The sequence below is a fragment of the Monodelphis domestica genome, chromosome 8 (genome assembly GCF_027887165.1).
Source record: "Monodelphis domestica isolate mMonDom1 chromosome 8, mMonDom1.pri, whole genome shotgun sequence".
In the NCBI taxonomy this organism is placed as follows: domain Eukaryota; kingdom Metazoa; phylum Chordata; class Mammalia; order Didelphimorphia; family Didelphidae; genus Monodelphis; species Monodelphis domestica.
Window position 1 is genome coordinate 96,930,175 of NC_077234.1, and position 14,641 is coordinate 96,944,815.

Here is a 14,641-nt window from a genome sequence, read left to right on the forward strand (position 1 = left end):
CTACCAAGGTACCTTCAGCTCCAGTTCTATTATTCAATGATCATACTAAGGAACTAGACCAGATGACATTTAAGGTTCCTTACAACTCTAAATCCATAATCCTCCTGGATTTTTTTATTTGCCTTATGCTTAACAAGCTCATTGGTTTCCTTGACTTTTTTTAGGGGAAAAATTCTTCCCACCCTGAAAAAATAAACTTTCATATCTCTTATAAAGTCCTTACAATTAAATGATGATGATGATGATGATGGTGATAATGATGAAGATGGAGAAAATGGTGACAGATCATGAAGAACCCAAGGATGGAACACCAACAACATTAAATTGAAAGGTAGGATTGACTTTGCTCAGAAACTATGGAGCTGGAAAATGCTAAAGGTATCCTGTGTGGCACACTGTACAATATGTAGTTTGCAGCTTTTTAACTTCAAGGACTTCAAACCGTTGGACGGGATTCAAAGCTGTATAATAAAACTATTATGGGGCTGACTTATGGATTTGGTCTAACCACCTGAGTGAGCATTGTTGTTGAATCAGCCCTTACTGTGAAAGCCTACAAGGAAGGTTGCTGAAACCTATCTAAGTCCAGGGACAAAGTCTTAGACCATTCATTACTCATGGACTTCCTCTGCCTGCTGTAGGAAGGGCAGAGGGCAGTCAGGACAGATAGCTGTGCTCTGTGGTTAAGTTTTTCCAATTCCAATTGTGTCTTAACATGAGATTTGTTGGCAGTTCTTCCTGCTCTTTCTTCTTCAATCTGACCCTAAAGAAATTTTAATTTAATTAAAAAAAAAACAGGCAATCCTGGGAGATGAGGAAATCCAGAGTTTCAGGATGTGGGTTCAAAGCCTGACTCTACCATTTTTAATTCCCTCTATAATCTTAAGCAAGTCATAACCTCTTTGGGCCTCAATTGACTCATCTCTAAAATAAGGGAGTGTCTTAAATGACCTATGAGATCCTTTCCCATTCTAAATCCAAGATCTTATGATCAGGATGCGGCTTTTTGGGAAAGAAGAGAATATCCCTGGCCAACTGATGAGGAAGGAAGGGTTATGGAGAGGAGAAGTTCTGTTTCATTTGTTTAACTTATTAGCCAGTTAAATTAATGAGTGAGTCAAGGAAGCTTGGAAGGAAGAAAGGCAAAAGGAGAAGATTAGAGTCCATTCTGGAGTAGACTTCCTCCAAAAAGCTCGGCTGGCTATTTTACTTTGAAGGACAAAAAGAAAGAGTTTTCTTTTTCATCGCTATTTTAAGGACTGGGGTTAGGAGAGTGTCAAAGGCGAAAGCTTCTGAAAACTTAGATTGAAATAACAAACTCCTGTCAGTGCTGAGTTTGGGATGTTGATGACTAACATCCAACAAATAGCTTCTTTCCAATGCCTTGCTTCAGGCTCCCTTTGAAGGCCAACCTGACCCTCACCATTCACCTGGCATCCTCTGATGCTCAGAGAAACTATTTTGCAGGAGCATTTTTCCAATCCCTTTTTGTTGGTTCCTAACAGTTGATTTTTGTGGGGTCTGTGAAGTTCAAGAGTATTTTGTCCTGCTGGGAATTCTACCATTCTGAAAACCCAACCATTTTGTAAAAGCATTAGTCTTCCTGGTGGGATTTTGAAAGGGATCATATAAAATCTTAGCTTAAACCTCTTAATAGCAATTTATGAACCCCTCACTATGAGCAACGTGAATTGCAAAAGAGCAGAAAACTCAGACACTGGTTATGATTCAGTCTTGCTGCATGATATCCTAGAAGCTAGGCTGATAGTTTAATCAGTGGTATGTGATACTTATTTGTGGTTGACTGCCTCATCAATTTTCATTTGGGAGTTGAAATGGACTATGAGACCTATATGGTATTAATTACAAAGGAAATTGGTTGCAATATGCCTAGAGGTAAAATTCTTCTGATGGGAATCTGAAATTGAAAGAAAGCCAAATTGTAAAAGGATGATTTACTGGAAAAAGCAAACATATGCATTACCATCACCACTTAGCAAATAAAGAGAAGCTGATAAACCAAAAAGGATTGTGGAATTACTGAAAAGTACACAGTGGAAAAAGAACTCTAGGTATAGCTCACTCCAAAGAGATTTATTCTCATTGTGTATACTTTATATTTCCCAAGAGACATGCTGTTTATTTCTTCCCAGTACTATAGGGACACGCCACAATTAAAAGGCAAGGCTGTATTCATCACAGCTGGTGGGTACCTTATTTTCTTTGAGATAGAAATATATTTCACTGAGATCAGTGCTGGAGGAGACTAAAGTTAAAATCCATTCTAATAATAAAGGTACCCTGCATTATATTAATTTAGGAATTTCTTCTAAGGATTTCAATGAGCTACTCTGCTATGAGCTCACTTTTCCCTTCTATCACAGAACTCAGTTTTCTCTGTCAAAGTGGGGGTGGGGTGGGGAAGGGAGGAAAGAAAGAAATGAGATCTCTAAGATCCCCTACACTTCTAAATCTATGACAAACTAGAAGCCTATACAATTAGCACAGGGGTATAAAATCAAGTTAAGAAATTCTCTGATTTAAAAAATAAACCCATCTTACCGTTTGTCTTAAAAACAATACTATTATTCTGGAGGGCAATTCGGAGCTATGCCATGCCCAAAGGGCTTTAAATGAATGCCTGCCCTTTGATCCAGCCATAGCACTGCTGAGTTTGGACTCCAAAGAGATAATAAGGAAAAAGATCTGTGCAAAAAATATTCATAGCTGTGTTCTTTGTGGTGGCAAAAAAATTGGAAAATGAGGGGATGCCCTTCAGTTGGGGAATGTGGTATATGCTGGTGATGGAATACTATTGTGCTAAGAGGAATAATAAAGTGGAGGGATTCCATGGGAACTGGAACTACCTCCAGCAATTGAAGCAGAGTGAAAGGAGCAGAACCAGGAAAACACTGTACACAGAGACAGATACATTATGGCACAATCCAATGTAATGGACTTCTCTACTAGCAGCAATGCAATGGCCCAGGACTTGCCAAAGGAACTTAGGAGAAAGAATGCTATCCACTTCCAGAGAAAAAATTGTGGGAGCAGAAATGCAGAAGAAAAATATATGATCGCCTACGTAATGCAATTGATGTTAAAGAATCACTATAGTGCAAATATGAATAACAAGGAAATAGGTTTTGAACAGTGATATATGTATAACCCAGTGGAACTGCTTGTTGGCTTTGGGAGGGGGAAAAAAGCAGGGGGGAGATCATAAATCATGTAACCATGGAAAAATATTCTAAATAAAAATTTAAAAAATCAATGCTATGTATAGGTTGCCAGGAAGAAAAGCAGTAAGGATTAGGCAAGAGATGTTAAATTACTTGCCCAGGTTCACATACCTAGGAAGTATCTGAGATCACATTTGAATCCAGAACCTTCTCTCTCCAGGCTTGACTCTCTATCCACTGAGCCACCTAAGCCCCCCTCCATTTTTTAAACTGAGAAAAATTAAAGCACAGATGAATTTAAGTCAATAAAGTTGCTGATATTTATTGCTTTATTTACATTATTTCAATTTACCTTTCCAACAATAATTTGAGATAGATGCTATTATTATCTCTGTTTTTTCAAATGAAGAAACAAAGACTTGCTTATAGTCACACAACTGTGGTTTGGTCATGTCTGCCTTTCCATGTTCCCTTTCTTGGCAAAGATAACATAATTGTTTGCTATTTCCATTAACAGTTCATTTAAGAGATGAATAAACTGAGGAAAACAGGGTTAAGTGACTTGCCTAGGATCACACAGCTAGTATCCAAGGCCATATCTAAACTTAGGAAGATGAGTCTTCCTGACTCCAGGCCTGGCGCTCTACCCTCTGTGTCTCCTATTTGCCTGTACTGCTCTATAGAGTGAACCAAAATTTAGTAGTTTCAATGGTCTGCTGGAACTAGTTCAAACTGGAACAATAGTTAAAGTTACTTTGTGAGCATATATTTTACATTCTGGAAATCAATAAAATTACAATCAGAACTTGATTTATTATTTCATTGACTGTTAAAACTTAAGAAAGTGGAGGGCAGCTGGGTGGCTCAGTGGATTGAGAGCCAGGCCTAGAGATGGTTGGTCCTGGGTTCAAATCTAGCCTCAGACACCTCCCAGTTGTGTGACCCTGGGCAAGTCACTTAACCCCTATTGCCTAGCCCTTACTGCTCTTTTGCCTTGCAACCAATACACAGTGTTGATTGTAAGATGGAAGGTAAGAATTTAAAAACAAACAAACAAGCAAAAAACCTTAAGAAAGTGATGGAAAAATATGAATAATGCATACTTACATAACAGCATTCTGAGAAGTTTTGTTTTGTTTTTTAGTAGGTGGAAAGCTGATGGTTAAACATTTACCAGAACGTTGCTGGGCAGAGAGGACATTTCTTTGTAATTTCCAACTATTTGTCTTAGTTGTGTCCTATGGGAAATTAGCAAAACATAATCAGTCTTCTATGTGACAACCCCTGAGATCCCTGGAAATTATGATGTCCTCTTTAATGCTTCATTCCCGGCAAAGCCTCCTATTTTTTTCATGATAAGTCAGTCTATTATCCTGGTCTAGACACAAATGGATAGCATGGTAGGGGAACAGATAGAAAATCCCAATCCACATTTCAAGCATATTCTCTACGTCTGTGGAGAGAGTGTTAGGCTTGCACTCAGGCAAGAAATAGAGAGAGGAAGTCACTGAGGGAAGAAGGCAAGAGAAGAACAATGTATTAGAGTAGGAAGCCAGGAGCAGAGGAGGGTGGGCTGATTTCTGCTTGAGTTCCTTTTAAGAACTTGGATTGTGATCTGAGGCCCAATTTCTGGGAGACCTGCTGGGGTTTTTCATTCCAGGGAACAGAGACTTCTAGAATGTTGGAGCTGGAAGACACCTCAGAGGTCCTAAGAAACAGACCCAAATGAAATCACTGCCTGGAATCATGCAGCTGGTGAAGTGGCAGGATTGAACACCAAGCCCAAGCCTTCCCATTCCAAGCCCTGGGTCATTTCCACTGGCCCAGCCTCCCCGTGGACCTTCCCCTGCACCTTCTACGGGATGACTCGATTTCAGTGAGGAGAGTTGGTGATGGAAACGGATTTGTCAATCACCGTCACATGTCAGTGCCCCCAAAGACAGATGCCTGCTGGGCCCATCCCTGCTCTCGCCTATCAAAACAGAGAATTAAAAGTAGCTAATGAATTGGTACATGCATTTACCAAGGCAATTAAAAAAATCTTTCACTGCCTTATCAAGACAGATAAAAGCTTCTCTGCCTCACAGTGCTCTTCTATTTCTACTCAGATTAGCTCTCCCCTCCCCGCTTAAACCCATCCAAATGCACAGAGTTCTGGGTTTGGGCAAGCTTTTGACAACTGTTCTTCCTATGTATCACTGACCTGAGCTGCCACTGCATGGCAGGTGACTTCACTTATCAGAAAGTCAAAGTCTACGTCCTTCCTGGATGGCAGAGTTTTTGTGCAGTTATATATATAAAAAAGCAAGATTAAGGAGTATTCTTCCTGAGTGCCTTCTTCCTGATTGTCCTAGGTAATACCTCCAGACCCAAGTCATGGTTGCCAGTGAGGATGAAGGACTCAAAGAAGGTCTTCTTGGTGCTTGAGAGAAAGGAGGTACTCCTTCTTGCCAGTACAGAACCTGTTGTACCTGATTATAAGAATATTAGGATTTAGAAACAAAGAACTCAGTATTCTAAGTTTTTCATTTTATATGGGGCATCAAGGCTACCTGGGTCACAGAGGAATGGACTTGGGGTCTTGAAGACCCCAGTTCAAATTCTGCATCTGGCATTTTATAGCTCTGTGACCCTGGGCAAGTCATTTAAAATCTCTCAACTTCTTTAAAATGAGGATTCTAGTGGCACTTAGCTCCCAGGACTCACATATAATACATAGAAGATGCTTTGCAAACTTTAAAGTGCTATGTGATGCTATGATGAAGGTGATAGGAACTCAGACTTCCTGACTCTATGCTAGGCATTTTGTTTACTATACCACTTAGCTGTCCTGTGTCTTCTCTTGGAGGATAGATACGATGATAAAAAAAATAAACAATTCTTGCTTTTAAGGAGTTTATTGTCTATGTGGTATAACAGAGGGGAAGAGACTTGTCCAAGGTCCCACATTTAATAAGGATCAGATTCTTTATTTGACCCCACAGCCTCTTAATGGAAATTCTAGTGTTCTCTTCACTATATCAAATATAGTTCTAGAAGATATTTGGGTCCTAGGCAGGCAATGACTATAGAGTCAAGGGTTGCTGTGATCTACAACTCCTAAAACTATAGATCATGAACCCCAGCTGGTGTATTTACCTTTAATAAAAAGTCAGGTGATATAATTAGTGCAAAGCAATTGCCTTTATTGAGATGGTATTCTAAGACGGTAACTACAAAACATAAAAATCCCCCCCCCCAACCCTGAAAGATAACCTCACACAAACACACAGAGAATCAGTGGAAAGAGTAGATACATAGATAGAGTATATTTATAGAAAGGAACCCATCACATGTGAACAAGACTACCCATACCTCTAACACCATAGGTCCCCTGGTGTTTCCTTTGTGGTCTACCTGCTATTTATTCCCAATGAGGGAAATATGTCTCTGCTGGGTATGTCACTCATCTATGGTCCCTGGACCTGCTGCTCTCTAAAGTTCGCTCCCAGATGCCATGGCTAATTCCCTCTTGAATCCGTAGTTGGTCTTCTTTTCTTCTACCAGGGGTCATAATTCTCAATGTCATCTCTTACCTCAACTCTCTTTTCTTGCTTCATACTGAGTGTTGCATCTCTATTTGTTGTGGTTGTTCAGTTATATCCAACACTTCATGTCCCCAGTTAAGCTTTTCTTCACAAAGACACTGGAATGGTTTGCCATTTTGATCTTCAACTCATTTTACAAATGAGGAAACTGGAGCAAATAGGGTTAGGTGACTTGCCTAGGGTCACACAGCTAGTAAGAGTCTGGAATCAGGTTTGAACTCAGAAAGATGAGTCTTCCTGACTCTATGGTAGGCATTTTGTTTACTATGCCACTTAGCTGTCCTGTGTCTTCTCTTGGAGGATAGATACAATGATAAAAAATAAACAATTCTTTCTTTTAAGGAGTTTGTTGTCTACGTGGTATAACAACATGAACATATACAGTATATACAAAATAAATACAAAAGTCAAAGATAGATTTATGGAGGGGAAAGGGTAGGCCATGCTTTAAAGTTTGAAGAAAACAGGAAAGAAAAGAGGGAGTTGAAGAAGGAGAGCAGTTTAGGCAAAAGGGACATCTTGTGCAAAGAAATAGAAATCCTTTGACTGAACCATAGAATGCAATAATGAGAACAATGTATAATAAGGCTATAAAGGTACATTGGAACTAGGTTGTGATGAGCTTTAAATGTCAAATAGAGGAGCCTGTATTTAATGTTAGATATAATAAGGAGTCACTGGGTTTATTGAGCAGTAAAGGACATGGTTCTTCTTCTGCACTTCTAGTAAAAATGCTTAGCAACTATAGAAAGGATGAATTGGAATGGTGAGAGTCTTGAGGACCAGTCATACAGTTAATTTGTGGCAGAGTCTAGACTAAAACCCATGTCTCCTAACTGAAGTGGTCTTTCCATTATATCATGTTGCTTCCATTGAAGCTTTCAGATATCCATCCCCTTTTCATCCAGAGTAGTAACAGACCTGAAAGAAATAGAGGAAAACTTGAAGTACAAGCACCTCTCTCAGGTTTCATTATTATGGCTAAAGGAGTTGTTTTTTTTTTAAACCCTTACCTTCTGTCTTAGAGTCAATACTGTGTATTGGCTCCAAAGCAGAAGAGTGGTAAGGGCTAGGCAATGGGGGTCAAGTGACTTGCCCAGGGTCACACAGACAGGAAGTGGCTGAGGTCAGATTTGAACCTAGGAACTCCCATCTCTAGGCCTGGCTCTCTATCCACTGAGCTACCCAGCTGCCCCCAGGAGTTGGTTGTTTTTTTTTTTTAAGGAATTAGATGAACAGGTCAATCTTGTAGTTAACAGGTTATTTTATTTGGCATACTTAAGGTTAGCATGGCTTATCTAGAATCCTCAAAGACAGTTGGAGACAGGGATAATAAAAGAAGGGTATCAGAGCAGCTCACAATATCTCTCCTTTATACTGAGACCAGAATTGTTATGCCCAAACTAGAGAATCAACCATCCCCCTGCCTTTACCAGGCCTAGAATTAATACCTCTAAATTGGAATTTGGGAGGGGAAGTGAAGATATAAGACGAATAATATCACCAAAGATTCTTGGGCTTGCCAGGTTTCAATCCAGTTGCAAGAATAGGGAATTGATGAGGATCTCTGGCTACACCAAGCTTTCATTGGGACCCTTGGATGCAGGTTTCTTTTTTTACATGTCGACACAATTTTTATAATTGTTTTCTGACATTTTGAAATCTATATTCTCACCTTTCTTCTCTCTCCATCCCTCCCTGAGACAGCAGGAAATATGATGTAGTTTATACATAGGCTATCATGCAATGCATATTTTTATGTTCATCATATTGTGAAAGAAGATGTATATTGCTTATACAAGAATAAAATTCATGAAGGAGAAAAAGTGAAAAACACTATGCTTCAATCTGCATTCAGATTCCATTAGTTCCTTCTATGATGGAGACGTTTTGTTTTGTTTTTTGTCATGAGTCTCTTAGAGTTATGCTGGATCCTTTCATTACTGAAAATAGTCAAGTTATTCATAATCAATCATTGTATGTTCTTGCTGCTACTGTGTATACCATTCTCCTGTTTCTACTCACTTCACTTTGCAATACTTCCTATGTCTGCAGATGTTTTTTATGATGGCTGGATACATGTTTCAACACAGCTCAAGTCACTCCAGGATCAGGGAAGGTTACATAACTAGGTTAGATAGAAACTTTCTTAGGCAGGAGGTCAAGCCTCCTCTTCTACCTGAACAGCTCAGATACTTTTAAGGAGAGGAGGAGACTTCCTTGGGGGATGATGTCTGATTGGCTTCCCATCCCTGAAGTCACAAATTAGAAAGGTATCAATCAGGAGGAAACTAGAAGTTTTGAGCTTGGCAATTTCCAAACACAGAAGATCCATAATTATGGTGTAGAGGGCAGGGGAAGGAAAAGTCATCACAAGAGTAAGGAAATGAATGCTACGTGGTAGGAGCAGATATGGCTAGCAAATAAATAGCCTGTCAGAAAAAGAAAGACTAGGCTAGAGCAAATAGTTTTTGTATCTTTATTTTTCTTTGATAAAACAACTCTGAATAATAATTGAGACTACTTTAACTGTAGCCTCCAGAGTAGGCTTGAGTCTGTTCTCCAACATTAAATTTATTAAGGGGCTACAGCATAATTGATTATCAGTCTGAGCCCACCACTTTGCAAAGCTGGGAATAATGACAACACTGTATATGCATCATGGAGATCATCTTTCTCCAAAAAGAGCAAAAGCGAGTTTAATTAAGTCAGGAGCACCATTATTGGTCCCAGTGGGGGTGCCATATAAAACTTACCAAGAGCTCAAAGGCCAGGTGTGATTTGCATAATGCTACCCAGATTGTAGAGGCCCTTATTTCATGATTATTATTTAGTACCATTTGAATGTTAGGTGTCACGCAGGACTTGGAGGGGACATGGAAGAAAAGCTAAAAGCAGACTAAACTCAAGCTCTTTTTTAAAGTGACCTCAAAGCCCAACTAATTCATGCCAGGACTGAATTAGACTCATCAGCATATACCTGACATGCCCTTTGGAAAGGGAGTGAACATTTTTATTTAAGAAGTGGCATTTCAACTTGCTTTGCTCATTTGCATACTCATGACTTCATTTGCATAGCCACTTGAGTGTAATGTGCAATGTTAACATATATTATTTCTCTTCCATCTCCTGAATTCTTTATACGCTCTTCTTGGCATGGTGGTGTGTCCAAACATTGAGAAAAGAGGTCTTTTTGGAGAAGCAAAAATGTATTGTTTGACCCTTGTTTCAGAGACTACCTCCCATTAAAAAAGGAATGGTCATACTGGGGAATATTTCTCACCTCTCTGGCTAGTTTCTGCCACCTACCTAATCTGGGAATCTCAGTATCTGACTCTTTACTACCCCAAGGACATCACTTAGCTCCTTTTACCAGCTCATGGGCTCATAAGTTTTATTCCTTTTTAAAATTTTATTTAAATTTTCATTTTTCCTTATTTTTTAATTTACTTTTTAATACTTTTCATGGTTACATGATTCATATTCTCTCCCTCCCCTCTTCTCTCCTCCCTCCTGGAGCTGACAAGCAATCCCACTGGTTTATACATGTCTTTTTGGCTTATAAGTTTTAAAGCATGAACCATTTTATTTACAGGTTAATAGATCTATTGCATCTCCTAGCTACTTAGAATTTTAAATCCTTGCTGAGGTTCAATTTACTCAAATTAAGGTGCTTGAAGTCCTTAATCTCTCTAAATTTCTCTCTCAAGAGTTCAAGTTGTTTTATTATTAATTAAATGACATCATTCAATAGTGATCAAAATGTATAATTTAATCAAAATAGAAAAATCAGAAAAGCAAATGAATGACAGTCTCAAAATCCATTGCATTATTCAAACTACTATATTGACTCACAACTTCTGGGGCCTGATGTTTTAGCCACTTCCACCCCTGTGACCCAGGCCTGTAATTTGGTGCTAGTCCAGTGCTCAACCTGGAAAAGCCAGAAACATTGGGACAACATCTGCATATTGCCCATTGCTAAAATTTCCATGCCAGAAAACTGCTACTTGCCATAGAAATGCAGCAGATGTCATACCTGCAATCTACTACTGTTGCTCCCTGTAGAAATATTGGTCCTGTTGTAGGAGGAATAAAATTTATGGGATTAGCAAAGTGTAGACCTCACTGACTCCAAAGCAGCCTTCCAGAGCTGTGTCACCACTCCTTGTATCAGTTCTTCTCATTGTCTGACCACAGCAGAAGTGAGGAAATCCAGAAATTTTCATCCCTTCACTTGAACATGAGGTATGCACCAATTTTGTTCCCTTTAATATTTTCTTTTTCTCTTGCACCCTAAATCCTTTTTTTGGGGGCCACAGTTTCCTAAATCACATTATCTTCAGCTATATGCTTTTGCAGAACTCTGGAGGATGCACTTTGCAAAAGAATATGGCACCCCCTCAGCTCACCTCTGATTTGCAGCTTCCCTATCTTCTTTCAAAATCAATGCATTTCTAGCATGTCTGCCTACATCAGGTCCTTTAGGATCTCCCTGCTGTTAGCCCCTCTCTCTTGAAATTACTAATGTGGCATGTGCTATACAGAGATCAAAGAAAAGGGAAAGGATTCATATTCACAAAAATATTGACAGCAGTATGTTTTGCCCTTTTGTTTTGGTAATGAGTTGGAAACAAAATGAACACCAATCAGTTGGACAATGTCTGAATAAATTATGGCTATATATAAATGAAATGGATTGCTGTTGTGCTTTAAGACATGATAAATGCAGAGAAACTTGGAAAGACTTTTCTGAACTGATACAAAGTGAAATGAGCACAAAGAATTTATGTGATGACTACAATTCTATAAAGAAAAACTTCTTCGAAAAGACCAAAGTAAATGAATAATAAGGAAATGGGGTTTTAGTGATAATATATGTATAATCCAGTGGAATTGCTTGTCTACTCCTGGAGGGGGAAGGGAGGCAACATGAATCATGTAACCATGGAAAAAATTAAAATTAATTTAAAAGAAAAAAAAAGACCATAGTATTCTGATCAATTTGGTAAGGGAATAAAGTCTGATAATAATGAATGTCATCTACCTCTTGGCAGAAAGGTGATGGACTACAGGTGCAAAGTGAGATGTACACTTTCAAATATGGTCAATTTGTTGAGTTGTTTTACTTGACCACTTTGTTATAAGAGAGGGCTTCTATTTGGCGGGGCTGTGGCTAAGTTTGGGGATTCCATTTGAGATGTTTTGGTGAGTTGACCTTTGGTTATTTTTCTCTTTAAGAATTTCTCTCATTATCTTGGGATGTTACTTTTATCTTCCTCTTTCTAAACTTTCTGTGCCTGTGGCATTTGGGAAATTCTTTGCTTATTTACTTGAGAATTTTCAGGAAAGGGAGTCCTATCTTTAGGCTACCTCTCATTACACCATTGTCCCCTTCTTGCCATGTTAACTGAAACATCTCCATTTCATTTGACGCTCACATTTTTTTTTAGCTTGGGATAGAATCCCAGAATTTCAGACCTGAGAAGGACCATTCAGGATTATTTTGTTCAGATTATCCCTTTGGGATATTTGTCAGATCTCTTGAATTTCTCTAGAGCTTCATATGGTAGCATTTTCTGGTGTTTTTATCCTGAAAATAAAAATGTTTTCAATGTGAAAGAAAAATCTGCACAGCTTTAATTTGAGCTTTGAAATGTAGTAATCAAATCATTCCCAATCTTGTGACACTCTTGACTAAATAACTCCACAACATTTAATCGTGGGTCAGGTCCAGGTTGTCAAATGTGGACCCTAGGTGCTTGAAGGCAGAAGAAACATTATTAGTTCCTGGGGGAGATAAATATTAATGAAAGACAAGGTATATATCTACATGGAACTTAAAGTCAAATGAAGGATATGGCATATACTCCCACATATTACACATAAAATTATGCATGATAAGTATGTGACTAAATACATGCAAAGGGACTGCAAAGAGCCTTTTATGTTGTTAAAAATCTGGTGCAGCAACCAAGAAAAGAAGAAAGTCTTAGAATGCAGTAAGAGGGATAGTGTTAAGGACCATGGAAATGATAAAGAGCCCAACTATTTTCTGCCTTAGTCAGACCATATCTAAATGACTATGTCTTGATATGGGAACCATAAGAAAGACGTTGACAAATAAGAGATTGTTTAGAAGATGACCAGGATGAGAAAATGGCTTTGAGTTAATAAAATGTTAGGATTGGTTGAAAAAAACAACACCACAGGATATTTAACTTAGAAAAAAAATGAGAGTTGGGGAGGATGAGTAATCAGGAAGGATTATGAAACTTATCTTCAATATTTGAAGAATTGTCACATAGGGAAGGAACTAGGGGAGTTTTTGGTTGAAGAAGGAAGAACTAAAAGTAATAGGGAGAAAAAAAGAAAATTTACATTTATTATAGGAAATACTTCATCAATTAGTTGCTTCAGGAGATAATGGATTTCCTCTTCACTGGAAGTTCTCAGGAAAAAGTTGAATGATAACTTCCATATAGGCTATATAGGGGACTGTTGTCCAGCTATGACTTGGACTCTATTAAGTTCCTTCTAACTGAGATTCTGTGATTTCTATATGGAAGGTCCAGGGTAGGTATTGAGGGAAAAGTTGTTATTGACTAGGGTAGGGAGGAGCGATATCAGGGAATATTTCTCAAAGGAAAGAGCATTTTGATTTGAACTTTAAGGAACTGGCAGAAATTCAAAGTGGGTAGAAAGTGGAGGCAATGGGCATCTCCTGCATAACTGGTTTGTCCAAAGAAAGATTATATTTCCCAGAATACCTGGGCCTAGAGCATGATTACTAATTCAATAAATTCCTAGGTCTCTTTTCTTCAAAAGTTTATGTGCCTCTACTATAGAGTAATAGAATCACAGCATGATGGCTGAGAGGAGAAAGAGAAAATGGTGGCTGTGGCTAGGTTCCTGACCACATGGCAATATAGTCTTCTGGGAATAAATGGGAACCATAGCTATTGCTGTTGTTCAAGCAAGAAACAGAGACATACTGACCATGAAAAATGTGGAAACTGGATAATATATAAGGAGCTAACTTGAAGATGGTAGTGACCATGAAACAGTTGATTGCCTAGACATAGGTTTGTCCCTTTTCTGGGCCAAATTGGGACCTTTGAAGGAGTTCAATGATGTTCTTATCTGTCCTTGCTCTGGAGGTATGAGTCTTATGTGCTTGTTTACTAAAATCCTAGTGGTGGGGAGAGCATTCATTTTAGAATGCAAGTTGAAATTGGTTTTTGATTGCATTTCTTTGCAATTCTGTTTTGATTAAATATTTTACGATTTCATTGCATATTCCTTGCCTGATGTGTTATTATGATGAAAAACTGAATATGGTTGACTTGGAAGTTCTCCATCAATCTGAGTAAGGACAAAATATGCCAAGACAGGTGATTTACCAGATGAGGCAAATTATCACTAGAATCCTCCTCACAATCTGAATCCTAATCCACATGACTAAAGAGATAAATGGAAAACAAATTAGACAGGCTAGAAGGAAAAACTCATACAAAGTTGGGAAGCAAAGGATATATTATGGTGGAATTTTAGTAGTCTAAAAGCTTTGCTTCCCAGGTTCACCTTCTTACTGGCCTTATCAATGTTATTTTCTTTTTCTTGGTTTGACCTTTATTCTGACTTGTTACCCCAACTTTGTATCTTGGTGCTACTTTGTTTAGCCCTGTTCATTGGTCCTGACCCAGGATAAGCTCTTATTCTGTGCCTTAATTAGACTTCTGGCTTTGACCACCTGCCTTGGACATTGATTCTTGGATTCTAGTCTCATAAGCCTATTCCAGAATCAATCTCATTTCTGAGGTCTCAGTCTGGGTCCCTATAGATTCAGGTTTCTATTTCCACAATCAATAA